Source organism: Dendrobates tinctorius, unplaced genomic scaffold, assembly GCF_039654945.1.
Source record: "Dendrobates tinctorius isolate UK_male_01 unplaced genomic scaffold, ASM3965494v1 ptg000158l, whole genome shotgun sequence".
Classification (NCBI taxonomy): domain Eukaryota; kingdom Metazoa; phylum Chordata; class Amphibia; order Anura; family Dendrobatidae; genus Dendrobates; species Dendrobates tinctorius.
This window is the reverse complement of record NW_027361825.1, coordinates 14,161,674-14,186,524: the sequence shown is the minus strand read 5'-3', so window position 1 is coordinate 14,186,524 and position 24,851 is coordinate 14,161,674. Positions and strand designations below refer to the sequence as shown.

At 41.4% G+C, this 24,851-nt stretch overlaps 1 long non-coding RNA gene across 1 annotated transcript in view; it reads left to right on the top strand.

The window, feature by feature from the left end:
• Window positions 1-22,931, top strand: part of LOC141051673 (uncharacterized) — a 30,734-nt gene extending 7,803 nt beyond the window's left edge. Inside the window, exon 3 of the long non-coding RNA XR_012220673.1 lies at window positions 21,870-22,931. This is a non-coding gene — a long non-coding RNA (uncharacterized lncRNA). The remainder of the gene's footprint in view (window positions 1-21,869) is intronic.
• Window positions 22,932-24,851: the final 1,920 nt, after the last annotated feature.

Sequence of the window (24,851 nt, the reverse complement as noted above, 5' to 3'; positions counted from 1 at the left end):
AAAAATTAAGTTCGCAACAGAACACAGCAAATGAGAAATGCATTGCATCTAAAATGAAGGTGACTAGAAATGGAGAATTACAGCTCACAAATAATCACACAAAGAGAAGGATAAGGAGAGTCAGAAAATTTTTTTTTTATATATTTATAATAATATCAAATATTAATAAACAATAATATATAATAATATATTGCTGACCAGTATTGGACTAATTATAGGACAGTCGTGATTGAAATAAAAAAGCAACACCAGAACCACAAGCGACCATAAGTCCTAAAAATATTATTTATTATTATATCAAATAATTAATAAAATTATTAATAAAAACATTCCATAAAAATAGATGTAATATTCGTATACTGAAACATTATTACAAAAGGGTCATGCCACCCAGATATAGAACATACAATGTGTATGAAAAAATAAAATTAATTAGAAATAAAAAATTGTGATAATAATAACAAAATTACAGTGTTGTTGTTTATAATAATGATAATAATAATAATACAGAACATATAATTGCCATGCAATCTAAATTAAAACAACCACAGTGTGTAACCTTATACATAACGTGTAAAGCACTACCACAATAAACCAGTGTATGTCACAGTATGCCTATGCAGAGCATCCATATAATATCAAAAGGAGAGACAGAAAATGTGTCACCATAAAGTAACGGATGCCTTCCGACCAGGAAAAGAGAACCAATGTGAAAAAAATTGTGAAAAAAGGTGAATAAATAATTATAATATACAACCTCTCCTGGTCTCCTGGGATAGCTACCCGGTCCCGACGCGCGTTTCGGCGCTAAGCCTTCATACATACAACATACATACATACTACATACATACTACATATATACTACATTCATACAACATACATACTACATACATATATACTACATTCATACAACATACATACATACATACTACATACTACATACTTACTACATACATACAACATGCTACAGACATACATACATACTACATACAATACATTCGTACATTCATACAATGCATACATGCTACATATATACAACATTCATACAACATACATACTACATACATACAACATGCTACAGACATACAACATACATACATACATACTACATACATACTACATACATACTGCATATATACTGCATACAATACATTCATACATTCATACAATACATACATACTACATATATACTACATTCATACTACATACATACATACTACATACATACAACATGCTACAGACATACAACATACATACTACATACATGCTACATACATACTGCATACATACTACATACAATACATTCATACAATACATACATACTACATATATACTACATTCATACAACATACATACATACTGTACATACTACAAACATACTACATACTACTATTTTTTTACAGTGGCGGAGGAATACAGTGCGGAAGGATACCTACCTCCCGTCATTGGATTCCTGTAGCCCCCTGGAGAGTGGTCGCATCAGCTGATGCTGCTGTTCTCCACGGGAAATCGGCGTGGGACCCTCGTGGATTTCTGCGGTTCAGGGAGTATATCGTTTGTTTGTTATTTTCTAATTTTTTTCATAGATGACACTGGCTTCGGGGAACAAAGTGACAAGTAATGGTGAGTATGTACTCTATGTTATATGTACTGTATGTCTATATGTATGTATTGTATGAATGTATTGTATGCAGTATGTATGTAGTATGTATGTAGTATGTAGTATGTATGTTGTATGTCTGTAGGATGTTGTAATTATGTTGTATGAATGTAGTATATATGTAGTATGTATGTATTGTATGAATGTATTGTATGTAGTATGTATGTTGTATGTAGCATGCATGTAGTATGTATGTTGTATGTCTGTAGCATGTTGTATGTATGTTGTATGTATGTAGTATGTTGCATGAATGTAGTATATATGTAGTATGTATGTATTGTATGAATGTATGAATGTATTGTATGTAGTATGTATGTAGGATGTCTGTAGCATGTTGTATGTATGATGTATGTATGTAGTATGCTGTATGAATGTAGTATATATGTATTATATATGCATTGTATGAATGAATTGTATGTAGTATGTGTGTTGTATGTATGTTGTATGTCTGTAGCATGTTGTATGTATGTTGTATGTATGTAGTATGTACTATGTATGTATGTATGTTGTATGAATGTAGGATATATGTAGTATGTATGTAGTATGCATGTATGCATGTATGTATGTTGTATGAATGTAGTATATATGTAGTATGTATGTATGTTGTATGAATGTAGTATATATTAAGTATGTATGTAGTATGTAGTATGTATGTATGTATGTTGTATGAATGTTGCATATATGTAGTATGTATGCAGTATGTATCTATGTTGTGTGAATGTAGTATATACAGTATGTAGTATGTATGTATTATGTAGTATGTATGTATGCTGTATGAATGTAGTATATATGTAGTATGTATGTATGTTGTATGAATGTAGTATACATGAAGTATGTAGTATGTATGTATGTTGTATGAATGTAGTATATATGAAGTATGTATGTAGTATGTATGAATGTTATATATATGTAGTATGTAGTATATCTGTATGTTGTATGAATGTAGTATATATGAAGTATGCATGTAGTATGTAGTATGCATGTATGTTGTATGAATGCAGTATATATGAAGTATGCATGTAGTATTAGTATGTATGTATGTTGTATGAATGTAGTATATATGAAGTATGTAGTATATCTGTATGCTGTATAAATGTAGTATATATGAAGTATGCATGTAGTATGTAGTATGCATGTATGATTGCAGTATATATGAAGTATGCATGTAGTATGTAGTATGTATGTATGTTGTATGAATGTTGTATATATGTAGTATGTATGTAGTATGTTTTTTTTTTACATTCAACACATTAGCCGGATGATGGGACTACTACTGTCCCATCATTGGCTAATGTGTCAATCACTGTCATTGTAGCAGGCATAGCCCGATGGGACTTGTAGTCCCATCGGACGATGCCTACACATACACACAACCCCCAGCAGGCCTGCACAGACCACCGGCAGTCTATACAGAGCCCCGGCAGCCGGCACAGACCCTCGGCAGGCCCGTACAGACCCCCGAGAGGCCCGCACAGACCATCGGCAGTCTACACAGACCCCCGGCAGCCGGCACAGACCCCAGGCAAGCCCGTACAGACCCCCATGAGGTCCGCACAGACCGCCGGAAGGCCCGCACAGACCCCCATCAGGCCCTTACAGATCCCCAAGAGGCCCACACAGACCACCGGAAGGCCCGCACAGACCCCCATCAGGCCCGTACAGACCCCGCCCGCACACACAGACACGCACAGTGTCCACCCACGCACCGCCCACACTCTTCCCCCCTCCCGAACTGGATGTACAAGGAAAGAAAGGGGTTTTTTTAATTCCGATAATTCTGTCCCATTGACTTGAATGGGACTTCCGGTATCGGAATTGGCGATACCGATACTTTTTTGGGTATCGGGCCGATCCAATCCGATCCGATATTTCTGTATATCGGACGGTATCGCTCAACACTAGTTGTGTGCACTCGTTGCAGATTTAGCGTGTTTTTGGTGTGTTTTTTCGGCGCGAATTTGTGACAAAACCTGAAACAAAACCTGATACCAGCAAAGTGAATGAGAAACATGAAGTGTCATGCACGTGTTAAGTATTTTTGACTTGCAAATTGGTGTCAGAAAATAATCTGCAGTGTGTCAATTCTCTGTGTGTTTTTTCCCTGCATTATTCACCATTGACTTCATTCAAATCAACCAAAGATGCAAGGCAAAAAAGCAGCAAAAATGCACCAAAAACTCAGTTTTTGAAGCTATGTTTTTCCTGCCAAGAGATGCAGAAATGGTGCCGAAAATTTATTCAGCGTAGGCACATACCCTTATCCGTGTTATATTTCTCACCCGTAGACTATTCCGCAGTCTGGAGGACATTTCCTTGGTATGTAACCCTCCAAGTGCATAGCCTTTATGAGTCTAGGAGACCAATACATGACAATATGAACAGAATATGTATGAGGCCCTCCTTTATGTCTAATAAATGATGTATCTGATTCTCTCCCTTATTTTTGGCAGTTCTTGCTTCTGTCAAAAATTAAGGTGAAATATTTTTTAATTAAAAAATCAATTTAAGTTTTCAAAAAAAATTATATTTTTTTTAAATCCTTTTAAAATTTTGCCTTATATACAAGTCATTATAAAGGAAAAAATATTTTTTTAGTTTTTATTGTCTGTCCTTACAGTGTAGTAAAAGTGTGACCCCATTGTTCTCAGCAGCGATCTGGGAGTCAGAGATGCTTTCAGGTGTCCCCCCAATGCTGTTCTCCTTCCATTCAGCACTTTTCCTATCCATTTCAACATTTTCACCTCTTTGTAGGGTCTGTCTGGAAAAGTCTCATCTTTTCCATTGACTCCCACTGTACTCGTTACACGAAATGAGCATGCTAGTATTAGGAATTGCTCGGGTCGAGCAATGAACACCAGAGCATTTTAGTGCTCGCTCATCTCCATTAAATAGGTGATAATGATTACAAATTTTAATTTGTAGTTTGAGACACAATCGTTAATTGAAACAGAAGCAAAACTGGGTGAGGAAGAGACAATTTTTTTCTACAAAGGTTAGGTTGTGGAAGATAGTTTCATATCACAGTTCACACACCATCGCAAGGCTGAGCACAAGCAAGAAGACATAAGGTGGTTATACTGATCAGCGAGACGTCTCCCAAGCAAAAATGTCAAAGCAGTTTGGATTTTCAAGATGTGCTGGTCAAACTGGTTTGAAGAAGATCCAATAAAAACAGTCCTGGAAGTAATGGTATGGCCCTTAGAGATGGACAAGTTTATTAGAGTGGAATTAAATTCTACTTGAGTTTTTCAAAAATCCATACTCTCCAGAAAATTGATTTTTTTTTTATTTTTCTCCGTCATCAGATAATTCACCTTTTTAGATAGAATTGGTCACTTTGCAGTCAGCCCTTATTTAGCATATATAGGTATGCAGAGTTACAATGGAAATTAGTTGGTGGTTAGTGGTGGACACTGACCTAGAAGATTAAATATAGTAAAACTGAAAAAGAAGTTAAAAAAATGATAACCATCAAAAAAAAAAAAATAATTAAGATTTAAAACACGATGCTTCAGAGACAAAAGTAGCGTGGTTGGAACAGCGGTGTATCAAGAGAAACAAAGTTGTGGTTAAAGGAAAGCATGGCCTATAAATTGCTCCATTTGTGGTGGTTGCCTGATTGCTGTAAAATACAAATATCCGCCGTCATTTGCTGGAGAGGATCTATTCTATCACGAAATCTAGTCCTGTAAAGACTACATCATGTCAGTTTCCTTAGAAGCTACATTTCCAAACTCAGTCAGGGTGACGAGACAGATGACTGACAGTTTCTCTAAAATAATCCTGATTTTGAGATTTCATATGTGTGAGTTTGGACATTTAGGTGAAATATCTACTTTTTGAAGGTGGAGGCTCAACCATGTAGCCTACAGTAGTAGTTATAGCAGGTTTCTTCTCACTTCCTAGGCTCTATAGCTGCGTGTATGGATAAATAGTGCTGTGCTGGATAAGTAGCTGTGTCAGAAATCAGACCTCCATCAATCCTATTCTCATGTCCTAATGTCCTTTCCTATGGTTAAACCATTAAAGGAGCTTTCCAGTTTTGGAAAACCAATATCCCTGGCAGCTGTTTCTTTTTTAAAAAGCAAACCTTTCTTTACTCACCCTACCAGGTCCAGTGCTGAGTCGTCACTGCTGTTCCCAGTGTCTGCTATTGTCTGCAGTGCTGATGCCACATTAATAGTGCTGCAGTCAATCAGTGAGCTCCGTGGCCTTGAAGAGTTTGTGCCGCCAACTTGGGCATAGCTGTTATTGGCTACAGAGCTGTCAATGTGACGTAGACTGTCAACAGCATAGACTGAAAGCTGGACCTGGGAATGCTGTTATGCTCTGTTTACTATTTTATTTTATTTTTTTAATAAACTGAAGCCGAGGGATGGGTGTTTTCTGGAATCTTAAAGGGAGCATGTCACCACTTTTTTGGCCTACTAGGTAAAAATATAATAATAAATTTTATTTCTATAGTGCCGACATATTCTGCAGCACTTTACATTTCAGAGGGGACTTGTACAGACGATAGACATTACAGCATAACAATAATCACATAGATCATAACAGATACCAAGAGGAATCAGGGCCCTGCTCACAAGCTTACAATCTATGAGGAAAGACATGAAAGGTGGTTGGTAACAATTGCCCTGATTGTTTGGACCAGCCATAATGTTAAGTGTGTAACAGTTCAGACACAGAGGGTTAATGGATGCATAAAGCATGTGGGAACATGATGCAGGGAACCTGGTTATGGTAAAACTTTTGGCTCTGCCACACAGGGATATATTAGGTTAATGTGTTGAGGTGATAGGCCAGTCTGAATTAATGAGTTTTCCGGGCACGCTTAAAATTGTGGGGATTGGGGACTAATCGTATTGACCTGGGAAGTGCGTTCCAAAGAATTGGCGCAGCACGTGTATAGTCTTGGAGACGGGAGTGGGAGGTTCTGATTATTGTTGATGCTAACCTCAGGTCATCAGCAGAACGGAGGGCGCTGGTAGGATGGTATACTGAAACAAGGGAGGAGATGTAGGGTGGTGCTGAGCCATGGAGGGCTTTGTGGGTGAGGGTAATAAGTTTATACTGAATTCTGGAGTGGATGGGTAGCCAATGTAATGACTGGCACAAGGTAGAGGCATCGGTGTAACGATTGGCGAGGAATATGATCCTGGCAGCAGCATTCAGGACAAATTGGAGGGGGGAGAGTTTGGTAAGAAGGAGACCGATTAGAAGAGAGTTACAATAGTCGAGACGAGAATGAATAAGAGAAACATTAAAAGTTTTTGTGGAGTCAAAAGTAAGAAAAGGTCGAATTCTAGAAATGTTTTTGAGGTGCAGGTAACAAGAGCGAGCCAGTGATCGGATGTGGGGGACAAAGGAAAGCTCGGAGTTAAGTAAAATATAATTTAATTGAGTGTCAGCTATGTGTTCCACAACTAGTTCTGAAACCCCCTGACTCCCCATGTATCACCTATAAAAACCTTTTTCATTTGTCCTGTGCTGCATGTTAATCTGTTTGGTCCAGTCCGATGGGCGTTGCCTCTGTTCTGTCACTCCACTTCTCCTCAGCTTGCTGTACACATTTTTTGCTGTGAAGATCGCAGATCGCGTGCAGATTTCAAGCGTGCGCATTGAAATGTGACCTCGCGCGTTCGCAGTATGCTTTGCTCAACTGCGGGCAAAGCCGAAAATCAGAAACACAATCTCAAGTACAGAATTCATAATCTATAATAACATCACGATCATCCATACCAGGACAATTATGAGTAAATACCCTATGGAGCTCCTACCAAATATACAACACCAAAAATTGGAGCTGACTTGCACAATGATATACCATGTAACATAGTGTGTGCTTATCTGATGTTTGTTTATATTCTGGGATCAGTTTGTTGACTTGATTGTAGATAGGGAAAGGGTGAGGGTGTACTGAAGGATACTGGGTAATTCTAACAATAGCTTACCTGCCATGGGTATAAAAGACCCTGGGACAGAGAGACGGTGTCTCATCTCATCACATAGAGCTACTAGCCGGACATTCTGCTAAACACTTAATGGACAAGAAACTGTTCAGGATCCCAGCTGAGGGTATGTCAGACCCGGCTGAAAGAACACAGGACTGCTCACGGTTATCTCCCTACGCTTGTCGTGACCTACTCTCTGTGTGTGTTATCACAGATGGAATAGCGACCCTGGGAGCTCCTAACATAACATCAACTAGCATCTCGGTGAGTCAGCAGAGGGGAGAGACCTTGTAATGTGCACCATCTTGGGGAAATTGCTGGAATTGTTCTGTTTGCTACTGGGTGTTGTGGTTCAATAATGTATTGCCATACTGTTTTACCCTAACCGTGTTGTCTGTGTAGTATGTTGCCGACGGGGAGGTAGAGCGGGTGTTCAGTGGTATGAGCCCTGGTCCATGCAGTCATTCTAAAGACAGCCGGCCCAGCGGACGAGAGCACCCACTGACCCCGTTTCTCCACACTTGGTGGCAGCGGAGGGATACTACTCAGCCCGGCAGAACCACGGGAGCTGCAGGGGACTGGTGTTCGTAGACACCGTCCAGGGCTTCACAACCAGGGAGGCATACAGACAGACCCAGCAGACCATTGATGAGGCATACACAGTAGGTTTCAGACTGCACCATGTCCAACCCCACCAACTCGGCCTCGGGAACAGGACTGGAGTGGATGTATAGCCATAACAAGAAATGACAACTACAGGAGCTGTGCCAGCTACGACGTATTGAATACCGGACCATGAACACTCGTTCAGATTTAATCAAGGAATTAGTTCGTTGGGATACCCAGAACATTGTGGAGGATGATGAAAACTCTGCTGAAATGGACCCAGAGGAATTGCCAGAACGAGGACCCTGTGCCAGTCTGGGATCTACCCAGTCACCTGCAGCCCGAATCCAGGAGTTGTTGGTTGCATTGGGACCTGGAGCCTCAATTGGTGAAAGAGCTTGTGTTATGGAATCAGTCTTGGGAGTTCCAGTACCCCTACAGCCAACATTGAACCCTACCCCCATGGTACTTCCCCAACAAGGAATGCAGCTCCGCTACAGAGATGTGCCAGTGTTTAATGAGTCAAACACCAAAGTCGATGAACAGGTGCCCATAGCTGATTGGGCTAAATACCTGTGGACTAGTTTGACTGGTCAGGCACAGGATGCTGCCCGGTCACTTGGGCCTCAATACTGCCAGGATTATGAAATTATTATGGACACCCTGCTGGCACTTTTTACCATTACACCCAAGAGATATCGCACGAAGTTCTGGACATTGTCTCGCCAGGGGGTCTCCTATGTAGAATTTGGCAGTCAACTCCGGAGACACTGCAACCGTTGGCTTGATGGTAGGGCTGCCCACTCTGCTGCTGCCATTCGGGATGTGATTGTGCTTGAGCAACTTATGGAGAAGATGTCCCCAGAAATTCAAGAGTGGGTAGCCGACCGGAAGCCCGACACCCCATATCAAGCAGCCCGATGGGCTGACGAGTTTACTGCCAACCGACCCCGCTGGAGAAACGATATGCCAACTGATCCAAGACGACCCTTCAACCAAGGATTTATCCGACCACCAGGCCAAAGGGTTACAAGCAGCACCCGTGAGTTGCTCAACCCACGGCGCTGCTATACATGCGGGCGCCTTGGACATATTGCCAAAGACTGCTTCCAGGGCCAGGGCCCCATGCCTGGAGCCCCTCTGCCAGTAAATCCAGTCAATGTCTGCCAAGACAAGCCACTGGGGTCTGAGGGTCACTACCCCCGGGAAACACCAACAAAGGATGAAGTGATATACCCTGTTCACACTATATGGCAGTTTGACCACTCTACACCAGCCAACCTCCATAGCCACTGTCAGCCAGTCAAGGTCAGTGATATCGAGACCCAGGGACCTTGGAACACTGGGTCTTCCATAACCCTAACCAGCCCAGATATTGTACCACCAGAACGCCATTTACCAGACTGCCAAGGGGCCTTCTCCAGGACTGGGGGTCACCGCTTGCGAAAAGTGCGTATTTTTGTGGGCAATTTACCGGCCAATGTACAAGAGAAGAAGCTGGAGGAGTTGTTCCATCAGTATGGGAGGATCCATTCCATCGAGCTGAAGAATCATGGGGGATGCAGGGCTCCATCATTCGCCTTCATCACCTTCCAGGATCCACAGGAGGCAGAAAATGCCGTGAGTGGAAGCAATGGTTACAAGTTTTGTTCTCGTTGTTTACGTGTGGAGTTTGCCAGGTCACGAAGGAGACCAGGGGAAGGTTACGGAGGACTCCGCTGGAGGAACCGGTTACTTTCTCAGCGAACTGAATACAGAGTCCTCGTCTCAGAGCTTTCCCCCTCGGGAAGTTGGCAGGATCTAAAAGATCATATGAGAAAAGCTGGAGATGTCTGCTATGCTGATGTGCACAAGGATGGCACAGAAATTGTGGAGTTTGTTCACAAGGACTACATGGAATATACTTTGAGGAAACTGGATGATACAAAGTTTTGTTCTCATAAAGGTGAGACCTCTTACATTCGTGTCTCTGTTTAAAGACATGCTAACGGACTGTCCCGACAAGTAGAGAAGGATGATCGGAAGCCTAACACGTCTGGTTAAATAAGATGGGGAAGCAATGTGAAGAAACCAGAGTATATCTTAATTGCCCAGATGGCTATGTCTTAACAGGCCTGGTGGAATTGACTTTTTGTCTGTAGATTTGGCTTGTGGATTTAAGTGTGGATTCTGGTGGGTCAAGAAGGCTGACTTGCACAGTGATATACCATGTAACATAGTGTGTGCTTGGGGGCGTGGCCTGGCTTCTGCCACATGAGGAAGCAAGAGTCTTAAGCTCTCACAGAGACCCCAACAAAAAGCGTCAAAAGCGACTTTGAGACCCAACACCTGCCAAGATTCTGCCTCTTACCAAAAGCCTAACACTCAGGGCTTAAATTGAGACCAAAACCAGATCTCTAGGTAAAGGAGAACTTGAGATAAGAAGATTTGAACTTTGAGCTGGTGGCCTCTCATGGTCACGCTGCCATTTTGGATCCCGGCTACTACATCTCAAGAGATTAAGATTACCCTGTGAACATGGAAGACAAACTCCAGAGCCTCACCAGACTTTTGTGAGAGATACTCTCCGACACAAACATCTTTAACTAACCCCAGGAAGAGACTTCTGCCTTCCCCCTGAGGGATTATAACAATCACCGGCATCCATTTGCCGGAGCAACGCTGTGACTCACAGCAGAAGACAGTGGCGGCTGCTAGGATATTGACTGTCCTCCCCCGGTTATCAAGAGGACCACCGCCTGCCAGCTGAGGAAGCGTGGGGATCTAAAATTTTGAGACCGCAGCTGCGGAGAAGCTTTCTGGAGAGGCGGCAGTAGCTTAAGTGCCGCCTGATTCATAGCCGGGGCTCCTGCTCTTACACGCTGCTACATTGCCAAACGCAGACGCAGTGAGGACCCGAGACTGACGGCGACCGCTCCTGAGCCTTACCCGGATCATCGCTGAGGACACCGCTGTGCAGGCGTTTACACACATATCTACCGGAGGACAGTGCAGCTGGACACATAGAGGTGCCAGTAAACGAGAGCTGCGGACTGTGGCAAAAGACAAGAGAGGGAGCCGCACTGTTTTCAGTGAACAGCGCTCCAGACCGCTACAGACCCCTCAGCAGCGTCAGTGCCCTCCCTGCAAGTAGGGGCACAAGGTAAGACCGGTAACGGGAATCCTCCATAGACTCTAGCGCTCAGCAAGTGTAAAGAAGGGGTTGTACCCTAGACTGACCAGCGGGAGCCAATATTGTGGAACTTGATATGATCTATGCTTAGTAAATTACCATCCCAGCACTAATATTTGAGAGGGAGACGGGGTTACTGTTTAAGCGGGAAGCCTGCTGTGGAACATCACAAAGGGTAATATATACACTCCAATGTTCAAGGAACCGGGAGTCAGGCTGTAGAAGTATAGCCTGCAGAGCGCGCGTTTTGCATAAAGTGGACGGGAAATGCTGTAGGGGAAATCGCCATTTATTGAGGGACAGGGAGCAACGCTGTGGAATGTAAAGCAGACTCTGTGGATTGGTACAGAGAATAAATCTTTAAAGTACATAGTACCCATAACAAAGTCTGACCTAGTGACTCCTATCAGTGCCACAGCTCCACCTGGTGGATAAATAAATATTTCTCTGTGACAACAGAGAAGATACACGGAAGGTGTCCCTCTTGCCGCCTTACTTATTTAAAGCCGGGAATTGGTCCACTCAAATTAGGGGACTCTTTCTAAATAACTTGCTTATATATCATAATTCCCAAATGGAACAAAAGTTTGAAAATAAAAAACCACTACAAAGCCAAAGGAAAGCCTCTGCATCTTACTCCAGATCAAATACAGATATTCCCACCCTGTTGAGTCCAATTAAGTTCAGATCTCCCCAAAAAGCTGATGACTACAAAACTCATAAAATAACAACGCAATCAAACAGTGCTAAATCCACTTCTCAAAATACCACCCCAATTACTAGGAGCAAAAACTCACCCTCTGCGACAGCTGCCTCCTCAGCATCGAGTCAGCTGATGGATACTTCTGTCTCGACCAAGAGAAGTGCTCCAGAAGAGGAGAGAAATTCGGACTCAGAAAATAAAAATAAAAAAGACCGACCAGAATCTGAACAAAAGACTCCAAAAATGAGCCACGAAGAAATATTCTTTCAAAAAATAACCTCACTGATTGACGAAAAACTAAACTCGGGCTTTGCTAAACATAATGCCTCTTTCGAGGAGGTCTGCAGAGGTTTTACCCATAAACTGGAAATCTATGAATCCAAAATAATTGACCTTGAAAATGGGACAGAATCACTAACCAGCCAAAATATAGTTTTAAAAAAAGAAATTAACGATCTCAGAACCAAAATGGCAGATTTAGAGGACAGGAGTCGGAGAAATAATTTGAAAATCAGGGGTATTCCAGAAGAAGTAAGCCAATCAGAACTACCAGAATTTGTCAAAATTATTTTCAAAAAAACAATACCAAACCTCAATGCTCTAGATCTATGCATTGACAAAATCCATAGACTCCCTAAACTCCAAGGCATCAAAGCAGACAAACCAAGAGATACGATCCTTCGATTACATTTTTTTGGCACCAAAGAAAAGATACAGAATTACGTCAAAACCAAGGGTTCGCTCCCGGAACCTTATCACCAACTAAAAATATTTACAGATCTCTCAAAACATACTCTGGACACTCGTAGATCTTTCAAGCCTTTAACAGACATTTTAAGAGGAAAAAATATCCAGTACAGATGGGGATTCCCCACTAAACTGATGTTCAACCATAGAGATAAATTCGTAGTGATTAACACCTTGGAGGAAGGTATGGCATTATTCAACTCTCATTCCTGATCTGACTTTAAAGAACTAAAGAGACTTCGGAAAATTCAGGGCTATCGTCTCAATAACCATGGGGTAAAAATGGAGAGCTTTCTTCTTTTTCACGAATTTTTCCCCCAACAGGTCGAGACTTCCTCAGGGAAAAGACCCAGTCTTGAATTTCTTGCTCATACCAGTTATATTGTATTGTATTTGCCAAATCCATTTGTTTCTGATTGTTAAACCTTTTTTGTTTTTTTTATTGGTGTTCCTACAGCTCCTTTGACACTTCGAACAATGCAACTAAAGTGTATGTCCTACAATGTCAGAGGGCTTAACAGCCCATGGAAGAGGTAGACATTGTGGAAAGAAATTAAGCATTCACATGCAGACGTCGTCTGCATTCAGGAATCGAAATTTAAAAAAGGTAATCATCCAAACTTCACCCGCAGGGACTTTCTACACTCTTTCTCATCCTCATCTCCCAAAAAAAAGGCAGGAGTAATCACGTTAATAAAAAACACAGTGCCATTTCATCTTATAGGGGAGGTGGTGGACCCCGCCGGCAGGTACCATATTCTGATCTGTGAAATTAACTCGTCTCAATGTACAATTGTTAATGTGTACTGCCCTAACACAAAACAACTGAGTTTTCTCAATAAAGTGATGAGGAAAGTACAGTTAAAAAAGAAGGGCAATTTGTTCATTCTGGGAGACTTTAATATGGTGCCTGACGGAGATTTGGACTCCACTTCTTCAACTCGCCAATTATCGGGTAGTCTTAATAAATGGATTCAAAATAACGAACTATACAACACATTCAGGTGTCTAAACTCTTCATCCAGAGAGTATTCACATTTCTCATCAGCACATAAAACTTCTGCGAGAATAGACTTGCTTCTCACAGACGTATTCACTCTCACTAAAATAAAAAACTCATCCATACTAGACAGATCAATCTCGGACCACTCTCCCATCGTATCAGAAATGTGGAATGGCCCTTTTTTAAAAATTACACATTATGGAGGTGCAATAATTTCCTACTGAACATTCCAGAATATAGAAACGAAATTGCCACGACATTAAAACAATATTTTAAAGAAAACGACACAGAGGAGGTGAACCCACTCACAGTCTGGTGTGCACATAAGGCAGTAATAAGAGGGAAATTGATCCAAATTGCAGCAAGACACAATTCGAAAAAAAGAGAAAAAATTAAAACTATACAAAAACAAATAAATTCAAAGGAAAATGATCTCGCTAAGACTAACATAAAATCTCAGCAAATTTACAGGGAAATACTTAATTTGAGACAAGAATTAAATAGGGCTATCCTTGATGACTTTGATAAAATCGTTAAAGTATCGAAGTTTAAAGTATACTCTGAAACGAACAAGCCAACGAGATTCATGATGTCCAAACTGAAGAATGAGAGAGTCTGTAGTAGAATATACAAAATTAAAAACGCAGCCGGAGATACAAAACAACACCCGACTGATATTGTAGAGGAATTCGCATCTTACTATAGAAAACTATATAACTTAAACGGAGAGAACGCAATTCCTCAACCAGATCCCCAAAAAATAAATGAGTTCATTAAGAAACTACAACTTCCTAAAATCAGCCCACCAGACCTTTCACAACTTAACTCACCTATACCAATCTCAGAAATTATAGAAACGGTAAACTCACTAAAGTTACAAAAATCGCCTGGCCCAGACGGTCTAACAAACGAATACTTCAAAAATTTTGCAGATATTCTTATCCCTTATATGGCAAAAATTTTTAACCAGGTTTCGGGGGGTGGGACTTTCCCTGGGGTGATGTTGGAAGCAACTCTCATTGTGATTCCCAAGACACCAAATAATCTAGAAGAAGTGAAAAACTTTCGCCCAATTTCCCTGATAAATTCAGATATAAAAATCTTTTCCAAAATACTAGCTACAAGATAAAAAGGAATCCTACCAAAACTAATCATCGATGACCAATCAGGCTTCATTGAAGGCAGACAAACATCTGACAGCACTAGGAGGCTTATCAACATTATTAATAGAATTAACTCTACCCGAACCCCCTCAATACTCCTAACATTAGACGCCGAAAAGGCTTTTGACAGGGTCAACTGGTCTTACCTAAAAACTGTTCTTCTAAATTTTGGTTTCAACAACAAATGGATAGAAACGGTTTTCACTTTATACTCCCAGCCAAGTGCCAAAATCTACACAAATAACACCTTATCCAAATCATTCTATATAAATAATGGGACAAGACAGGGGAGCCCCCTCTCGCCACTGCTGTTCGCCTTGGCGATAGAACCAATAGCCGAAGCAATTCGCATAAATGAAAAAATCACGGGGATCAACACCCCGTCTAAACAATTCAAAATAAGTCTATTTGCAGACGATATGTTGCTATCACTCACAAATCCGATACAATCCATTGCAACATTGCTCGAGATAATAGAGGAATTTTCACAAATATCAAACTTTAAAATTAATAATAGTAAATCGAAAATCTTGCAATTCTACCTTTCAAACACCACAATAAACTACTAAAAATAAATCAGAGTTTGGTTGGGAAGAGGAACAAATATCACACCTAGGTATTGTGTTTAAAAAAACAGTACGCAACACAGTTAATGCAAATTGCGTGACATTTCTGGCCACTATCACAAAAGACATCCAACCCTGGAAAAGCATAGGCTTGTCGTGGATGGGCAGAGTGCTAGCAATAAAAACGGTGATTCTCCCGAAACTATTATACATTTTTAGGGCTCTGCCTCTTACCTTTCCAATAACATTCTTTAATAGCTGCAACAAAAAAATCTTCTCCTTTGTTTGGGGAGAGAAAAGAGCTAGAGTAGACAGAACAATTCTCTATAAACATAAATACAATGGAGGAATGGGGATCCCAAACATCCTAGCTTATTACCATGCCATTCTAATCAAACAAAGCCAATACTGGATAAATGAGGATGTCAAACCATCTTGGATGGTACTAGAAAGAGACCATAGCACTTCATGCCCCCTTAAAAATATTCTTCTCAACCATATATTCAATCTAAAAAAATACAGACTAAATCACCCTATTTTTCTGGCAATTACCCAAGCTTGGGATCATCTTGCCTCACTGAATAAAACTGGGAAGTCAAAACTGAAAGAAAATTTCCCAATATCCCTGATTGCTTCTGTCTACGGATTCTCTGTACCTGAAATATGGCCAAAAAATGGCATTCGAAAGTTGGGAGATATTCTCGCAACGGATAAAGTACTCAGTTTTTCCGAGATTAGAAACAAATTCAATCTACCCTCCTCAGGCTTTATGCAATATTGCATAATCAAGGAGTACCTACAAAAATTTATTAGCATGGTCCCTCCGAAAACAGAAGTAATTCACTTCCTTTTAAACAATTCAAACCATACAATTTTCTGGAGCACTAAATTCCTCTACAGCTCTTTCAATAAGGATAGCAATTTCACAAAAAACAAATATATGTTCAAGTGGGAGAAGGATCTCCAGTTCTGCGCCACAAAATATCAATGGGAGAGGGCAATAAAAGATTCATATTCTTCAAATATATCAATACCGCTTCACGAATCATTTTACAAATTATTAACAAGATGGTACTTTACTCCCTCTAGGATAGCACATTTCAAACCAGATTCATCCCCATTATGTTGGAGAGGGTGTGGGTTCAAGGGAGATTTGAAACACATATTCTGGACATGCCCAGCTCTCACAGAGTTATGCAATAAGATTTCCATATATATTGGTGGACTTCTTGATAAGAACTTTACTCTTTCCCCTCAAACAGCTCTCTTTTTCTTAGACATGGAGGACGTACACCACTCAACTAAAAAAGTCATAATACATCTTTTACTGATAACTAAAAATATGATAGCCACCTTCTGGAGGAGAACTGACATACCAAGGTTCTCTGACATTGTGGATAGACTAAACACGCATAATACCTTGGACTTAAAATTCTCAATAGCAAATGGATGCTTGCATAAATACGACAAAAAATGGAGCTTATGGAACACTAAATACCAAGTCTTAGATTAGTTAAGGTTTCTTTGTTGATGACTTTTTTCTTTTTTTGTGTTAAAGGTAGCTTTCTTGCTATTTTCAATGTACATAGTTTGAACATAGAAATTCATGGAAGACCAAAACAGTTCAATATTGAAGTAGATATTCAAGTCTTTACAGATCTGTCTTTGTTACTATTAAAAATTCTTTCTCTCCCTTCCCTATTCCAAACCCTTTCCTTCCCCTTTTCCCTACTTATCAATGCGAATTATTACACAAACAAAGAGCATGTTTTGTAAAATCTGTAAAAATGCCTAACAAAAATATTTTGAAAATAAACATAGTGTGTGCTTGCCTGAGGTTTGTTTATATTCTGGGATCAGTTTGTTGACTTGATTGTAGATAGGGAAAGGGTGAGGGTGTACTGAAGGACACTGTGTAATTCTAACAATAGCTTACCTGCCTTGGGTATAAAAGACCCTGGGATAGAGAGACGGTGTCTCATCTCATCACATAGAGCTACTACTGCTAAACACTTAATGGACAAGAAACTGTTCAGGATCCCAGCTGAGGGTATGTCAGACCCGGCTGAAAGAACACAGGACTGCTCGCGGTTATCTCCTTACGCTTATCGTGACCTCCTCTCTGTGTGTGTTATCACAGATGGAATAGCGACCCTGGGAGCTCTGACATAACATCGACTAGCATCTCGGTGAGTCAGCGGAGGAGAGAGACCTTGTAATGTGCACCATCTTGAGGAAATTGCTGGAATTGTTCTGTTTGCTATTGGGTGTTGTGGTTCAATAAAGTATTGCCACACTGTTTTACCCTAACCCTGCGGTTTCTGTGTAGTGTTCTGCCCACGGGGAGGTAGAGCGGGCGTTCAGTGGTATGAGCCCTGGTCCATGCAGTCATTCTAAAGACAGCCGGGCCAGCGGACGAGAGCACCCACTGACCCCGTTTCTCCACACATACCTTAGTGTAGTATATCTTAATAGATACCTCCCCTATTACTTGTAATAGACCCAGAGAAGGGAGATAAGTGGAAAACTGAGGAAAAAAGTATAATTAAAATCATTTCTTACCTGCGCTTTTATCCATGTGCAGACTCGCATGAATCTGAGCATGTGCCACCCCCAGCGGCCATTTTCTAGGAGGCCACCGCATCGCAGCAATGAAGCTGCTGGGGCCTCCAGGCTTTGAGGAAATGTCGGCAGAGCCCCGACGCTGCACAAAGAGCCGCCGCCCCCTAGCACAGAGCCCCCACGCTGCTGGAAGAGGAGCCGCCGCCGCCCCCCAGCACAGAGACCCACAGAGAACACCGCTGTCACAATGAGGTAATAGGGGGATACTCCACTTACACCTTCCCTGTGAGACGCCCCCTCCCTTCGTCATCAGGATCACTCCCTCCCACCATATGATGATTGGTCCGCACCCACCTTATAAGACAACACCTGGCATATAAGATGACCCCCAACTTTTAAGAAGATTTTCAGGGGTTAAAAGATCATCTTTTACGCCGGAAAATACGGTATTTAACGTTGGACACTGTTATATTGATAGGGAAAGTGTAGTACCCTAGTTTGCCCACTAGATGGGGTTAGAGATGCTCAGCTTGTAAATAGTTAAAGTAGAGGGGCTAACAGCTGTAAAGCCAGGGAGCATCTGAAATTTGAATCAGTTGGGCGGGAGCGCCCTGAAAGGGCTGTTGGCTCCATAACGTAAAGTCAAGAGCCCACTCATACAGATTTCGGGCCAGCATCTTATTGGGGAGTATAGGCACCTTTGATAACAAGAAAGTAATCAATGTAAGAGTTTAAATAGGAAATTGCTCATGTTGAGCTAAGTTGGACTATTTTAAGTGCCTCCCTGCGTGGAGTATTGTATGTATAAAAAAATAATAATAATTTATATATTTTTTGAGTAAATGGTCCGGGACGACAACTTTGGAAGAAACATGGACCTGTTTATATACTGTATTTTTAGTTTAATGATTATTATATTTTCTGTATTTATTAAAATTTTCTAATGGTTGGGGACAACCATATTAAAAGGAATGGGAAAGTAAGGGACACAAAGGAGTGTCCGTAAGTGTACAGATCTATACACGTATAAATATATATATTTAATGTTGGATGTTATGTACCGGTTCCCTTTAACGTTATTCGCATTTATTGTGCATGCCATGTAAATGTCTATTTATTGTATCTGTTATATGTATTTAACATAGGACAATGTTATATAGATAGGAAAAGTGTAGTACCCTAGTTTGCCCATTAGATGGGGTTAGATATGCTCAGCTTGTAAATAGTTAAAGTAGGAGGGGCTAACAGCTGCTAAGCCAGGGAGCATCTGGAATTTGAATCAGTTGAGCAGGAGCACCCTGACAGGGCTGATGGCTCCGTAACGTTAAAGTCAAGAGCCCAGTCCTACAGAATTCAGGCTAGTATCTCATCCGGAAGTAACACCAAGAGAAGTGCTGACAGTGCAGAATTAGTGGGTCTGCAATTGCCAGAAGAAGACTAAGCAGTACGGGCAGGTCACTCAGAATGTGGGGGCTTATTTCATCTGTGGATATTCTTGAGACCAGGGCTAAACAGTAAGAGGGTCCCCTACTGGAGTAAGACTGAGCAGAGTTGATGCTGAAAGACCAGAGAGCATGGTCTGTCCCGGAAGTGAGCTTAGTGGGAGAGAGGGAAAGACAGGGACAGAGGAGAAAATGTCTATTGCCAACCCTGATACTGATGCTGGGGTGAATATGTATGCGCTGTGTAAATGAAACAGTAAAGTTGATTGTTCAAGTATTGAACAGGACTGTGACTCTGTTTGTTCCACATCAGCTGAGGAGAATGTGCAGTGCATAACAGAAAGCCCTGAGGGGGAGCTGTAGAAAGCAACAGGTATGCTGACAGAAAACTGTCATGTCTATGTGAGGGGAGGCCAGGACTCCGATGCCCCGGGAGTCCCCGTCCACGACTGCGGTCCTGGCCGAACCTTACAGCCACACACTTTCATTTTGCTTTTGTTTATGGTAGCTCCCAAGGAATGCTCAAAAATTTAATTTTGCTAAATATCTGTCCTCCAGAAGAAATAAAACTGTCCAAGGCCAACTGTAGGCCACTTAACTGTACAGCTAGAGTTATCAACCACACTGGGAAATCAGTACTATGAAAAGCCACTACAGAGGCACCTGACATGTACTGATTAGGACTAACATGTCCCAAAATAGTACCATCTACAGATTGGTGAGAACCCTAGTCATGTTTACTAGCTCTCTAAAAGGATGGACCTACATGATAGCCGCCTATAGACAAGAAATTTTCTTCCATCCAAGAGCAGAGGGGAGAGCATGCTTCTCATTTCTCTAACGACTATCTCTGCAAGGAGAAATTCTTCTAAGAGTTGGAAAACAAATACTCAAGACGCGCAGCATGCAGTAGACCACAGCCGGTAGTAACTGAACTCATACATATCTAGCGAAGCTGTAGGTTCTGAATGAAAGCAACATACCTGAGATTCGGTATTTAATAAGCAGACAAATTATAATACATGAACAAGAGAGGAAAAAAAAAGGGACTTACCAGCTCACTTGAAAACAGCCTGTGGTGTGTGGGAGCAAGGAATCACGTCGTCCAGCGTGTAGTTACTCCAGAAAAAAGAAAAAAAATTCCAGCTACTAAAAGATCCATTTATTGAGTGAAAAGTAAGACGGAGTTCACATGATTGTCTCTATTATGCGTTTTGAACACCCACACTGTGTTCTTTATGATAAAGAACACAGTGTGGGTGTTTGAAACGCGTAATAGAGACAATCATGTGAACTCTGTCTTACTTTTCACTCAATAAATGGATCTTTTAGTAGCTGGAATTTTTTTCTTTTTTCTTTTTTCTAAATTATAATACATGTCTGCAGCCCAAAGTTAATTTTGATGGTAGGACAAATTTGATTTCCACCTAAAAAAGAAGTTGGTTATGGTTAGGAGATAGAACGGCTTCCGATGAAGGTTCTTCTATAACACTGATGCCTTCATACATGTCTAACCTACGCAGACAGTATGTACCATAACATGTTCCACAGCCCAGATTGGCAACTCAATGATCGTTAGTGGTGCCAAGTAGAAGGCTAAGCTGGATTTTACAAATTAATATAAGACATTTTGGGAATTTAGGAGATTAGAATGAAGTGGAGGTTTCACTAAGTTTATGAAACTGAGTGGTGACCGGCTCTGTTACTGCCGCCATGATATACTGAAATCTTCCACTTCTCAAGACATGAAGGTATTGATTTTACTGGGGTAATATGACAATCTATGTTTTTAAGGCTAGGGTCACATGACTGGATTTTCTCTCATACGTGAAAATCAGTCCAATTATAATAATCACACTCTGATCAAACTCTGGTCCGAGTTTGATCAGAGTGGTAGCAAAGTGTGATCCAATTTTCTCAGATAAGGAAAAGATAGAAAAAAAATTATCCTTCATCTCCATTGTCCAGTCCATGAAAATCGGAAGAAAAAAATCCGACACGTGCATGACCCCATAGACTAACATTGGTCTGAGAGCAATACGATGTTTTGTTGGGTCACACTCAATACCGAAAATACGATCGTCTGAATTAAAAAACCCAAAAGATTACTGAACATTTTTTTTTGCACTGGACACTCAGGGTTTGTGCACAAGATGTCTTTTTAAAGCAGATTCCGCCACAAAACAAAAAACTCTCAGAAAGCGCTCAAAAGAATGAACAAACGCATTTCTCTGTAAAAATGTCTTGCTGTGCAGATGTTGAGTCTCTTTCTCATCTTTTAACTGTTTCAGGTTTCCAAAGATGCCAACGGATTAAAGAAGTGACCGGTCCATTCTTCTGGTGTTTTCCATTCTTAGAATGCTCTGTACTACACAATACAAGTACATGGGAGAGGTCAAGAGATGGCAAGATGTCTTTTTGAGCAGTTTGCCTGCATTTGTGCTTCAAAAAACACTACAAGGTTCTTGATTATTCAATGGAGTAAAAACTTCAAATCACCAGTGAAAAAGACGCACCAAAATGCTGAAAAAGCACCGGGAGTCAAAAAAGTTGAAATAACACTAAAGAAACAACCAAAAATAAAAAGCTTAAAAAGATGCTTCAGGTTAAAAAAAACCCATATTTCCAGAAGTGCTTTCCTCTTAAAAATCTTAGCATGTTGGCTCTACTGAAAAAGTCGTCCCTGAAGATATGTGCACACAGACATATTTCTGAAGCAGTTAAAAATTACAAGTTTCTAGTGAAAATTGCTCAATGTTTGGGAAATTTTTAGAAGAGTTCTTCATTGCCTGAAGCAGTGCTGAAAAGGCTTTGAAGCCACTATGTTTTTCTTCTGGAGTGTTTTTGCAGCCTTCTCACTGGGAACTGACTAGTTTGGAGCAGATTTCGTCAGAATATGCTTAAAAGAAGTGACATGCACGCTATTTTTTCTCCAAGTGGGTGTTCTTCAAAACCCACAGTGGAAAACAACCCTCAAAATAGTTGACACATGAAGGTGGTTTTACAACACAAAAGAATAGGAAGAGTATTTTAAATTTATTTTTTTGTGTGATTTTTCAGATGGTTTTTGGAGTAAAAGTGCCCCAAAAGCTCCTCAAAATACTCTATGTGCACATACTCTAATAAGGAGTCTTTTGCAAAGTTTTCGGATCCGTAACCGAGCAGAACCTTCAAGATTTTCAGCAGTTTTGAGTTTTTAAACGGATTTGAAGAGGTTCTGATCAGTTTCTGCTCCAAAATCTCCCCAAAAACCTACATGTGCTCATTGCCTAAACCATTTTTGTGTTGTGCACACAAGCAATTGTTATGTAATTATCATCAGAATGATGAGAAGTAAACACCTGTCACCTGTATGCTGATAGAAGCTTCTTTTTTTTTTTGGATGGGACTAGGGCCGTATTTAGGGTTTATGCTGCCCTAGACACTTTTAGGGCTCCCTCCCCCATTAGTGAGTATGACTAATGCAGACACTGTCGGCAGTGACTTAGGCTACTTTCACATCGATCAGCAATTTTTGCCATTTGCGGCAGATCCGGCAGTTTTTCCGCATCTGCCGCGTAAGGGATCACTTATGGCAACACTGCGTTCAGCCTCATTCATTCCTTATGGGACATGCAGACATGTGCGGCACTTGCGGTTTTGCCACGATCCACCAAATGCGGTACTTGCAGCAAAAAAAGCTGCTAGCAGTGTTTTTTTGTCTCAGCACAAGTGCAAAACCACAAGAGCCGCAGTTGAGACAGTTTGCTACTATACAAGCTTCCTTAACCCCTTTCTCCCATCTGACGTACTATCCCGTCCAAATGACCTGGGACTTAATTCCCATGGACGGGATAGTACGTTATAGCGATCAGCGGCGCTCCCAGGGGTGTCAGCTGATTATCACAGCTGACACCCGGCACTATGTGTCAGGGGCGGTCACGGACCGCCCCCGGCACATTAACCCCTGGCACACTGCGATCAAACATGATCGCAGTGTACCGGGGGACAGGGAAGAATTGCGCAGGGGGTGCTCCCTGCGTGCTTCCCTGGACCCTTGGAACAGCGCGATGAGATTGCGCTGTTCCGAGGGCCTCCCTGCATGCCCCCAGGTCCAATATGGCTGCGGGGGCCTTCGGGGCCCTGCAGGGAGGCGGCTTCCTCCCTTCCTCAGCGATCTGACACATTATTATTATATTGTCCCACACTGGGACAATATAATAAAGTTAAAAAAAAAAACATATGTAAAAATAATTTTGAAAAACTCCCAAATAAATTTAAAAAAAAACCCTAATAAATTCTTTTTTTTGTAAATAAAAAAAACAACAAACATACACTAGACCTTGATGATGAGGCTGTCTTTTGCAAGGATGTCTTTTTTAAGGATAACTATAGAAATATGCCAGAAATGAGCCAGAAGTGACCGGAAGGTATCACTAAACTCTGTTAAAATATACAAAATGTCTCTGTTAGCTCCACACTTACTCTTATCATGCTGAAATATGCTCTAATGGTTTTTTCTCCATTACTCCTGACTCTCCTTTGCTATCCAGAGACCCCAGCACCCTCTAACCAAGTAATAATCTCTCCTTCTCTCTTGCCCCCCCACCTGACCTCCTCCACTGACCTGCTCCTCAATTTCAGATCTCTCCTAATAACACACAAAACAAATCACCCACTCTCCTCCTCCCCACCTGCTCTGCTTCTCCTCACTGCTGGCGACATATCTCCCAACCCTGGACCCTCTCAGCTCATACCACCCATTATTACCCCCTTCTATCGTTCCCAAACCAACACAAACATGAGAAATCTTTCCCACCTCAAATCTGCGCCCTTGATGCCCACCACTCAGCTCCATCTCTCTGGATCACTCTAGAATGCCGGCTCCATCTGCAATAAACTTCATGTGATTCACGACCTCTTTACCTCCTGCAATTTTTCCTTCCTTGGCCTCACTGAAAATGGCTGACACCCTCCGACACCACCTCCCCTGCTGCTATGGTGGCCTCCACTTCACCCACACTCCTCACCCTGGCAACATACATGGTGGAGGAGTGGGCCTTCTCCTTTCTTCCAATTGCACCTTCAACCCAATCCCACCTCTTCCCACCCTTGTCCTTCCCTCTTTTGAAGTCCACTCTGTCCGCATCTACTCTCTCTACACCCTCCAAGTGACTGTCATATACCGACCTCCAGGCCCAACAACTGCCTTCATTGACCAATTTTCTTCCTGGCTCCTTAACTTTCTCTCTGCTGACATTCCCACCATCATCATGGGTGACTTCAACATCCCC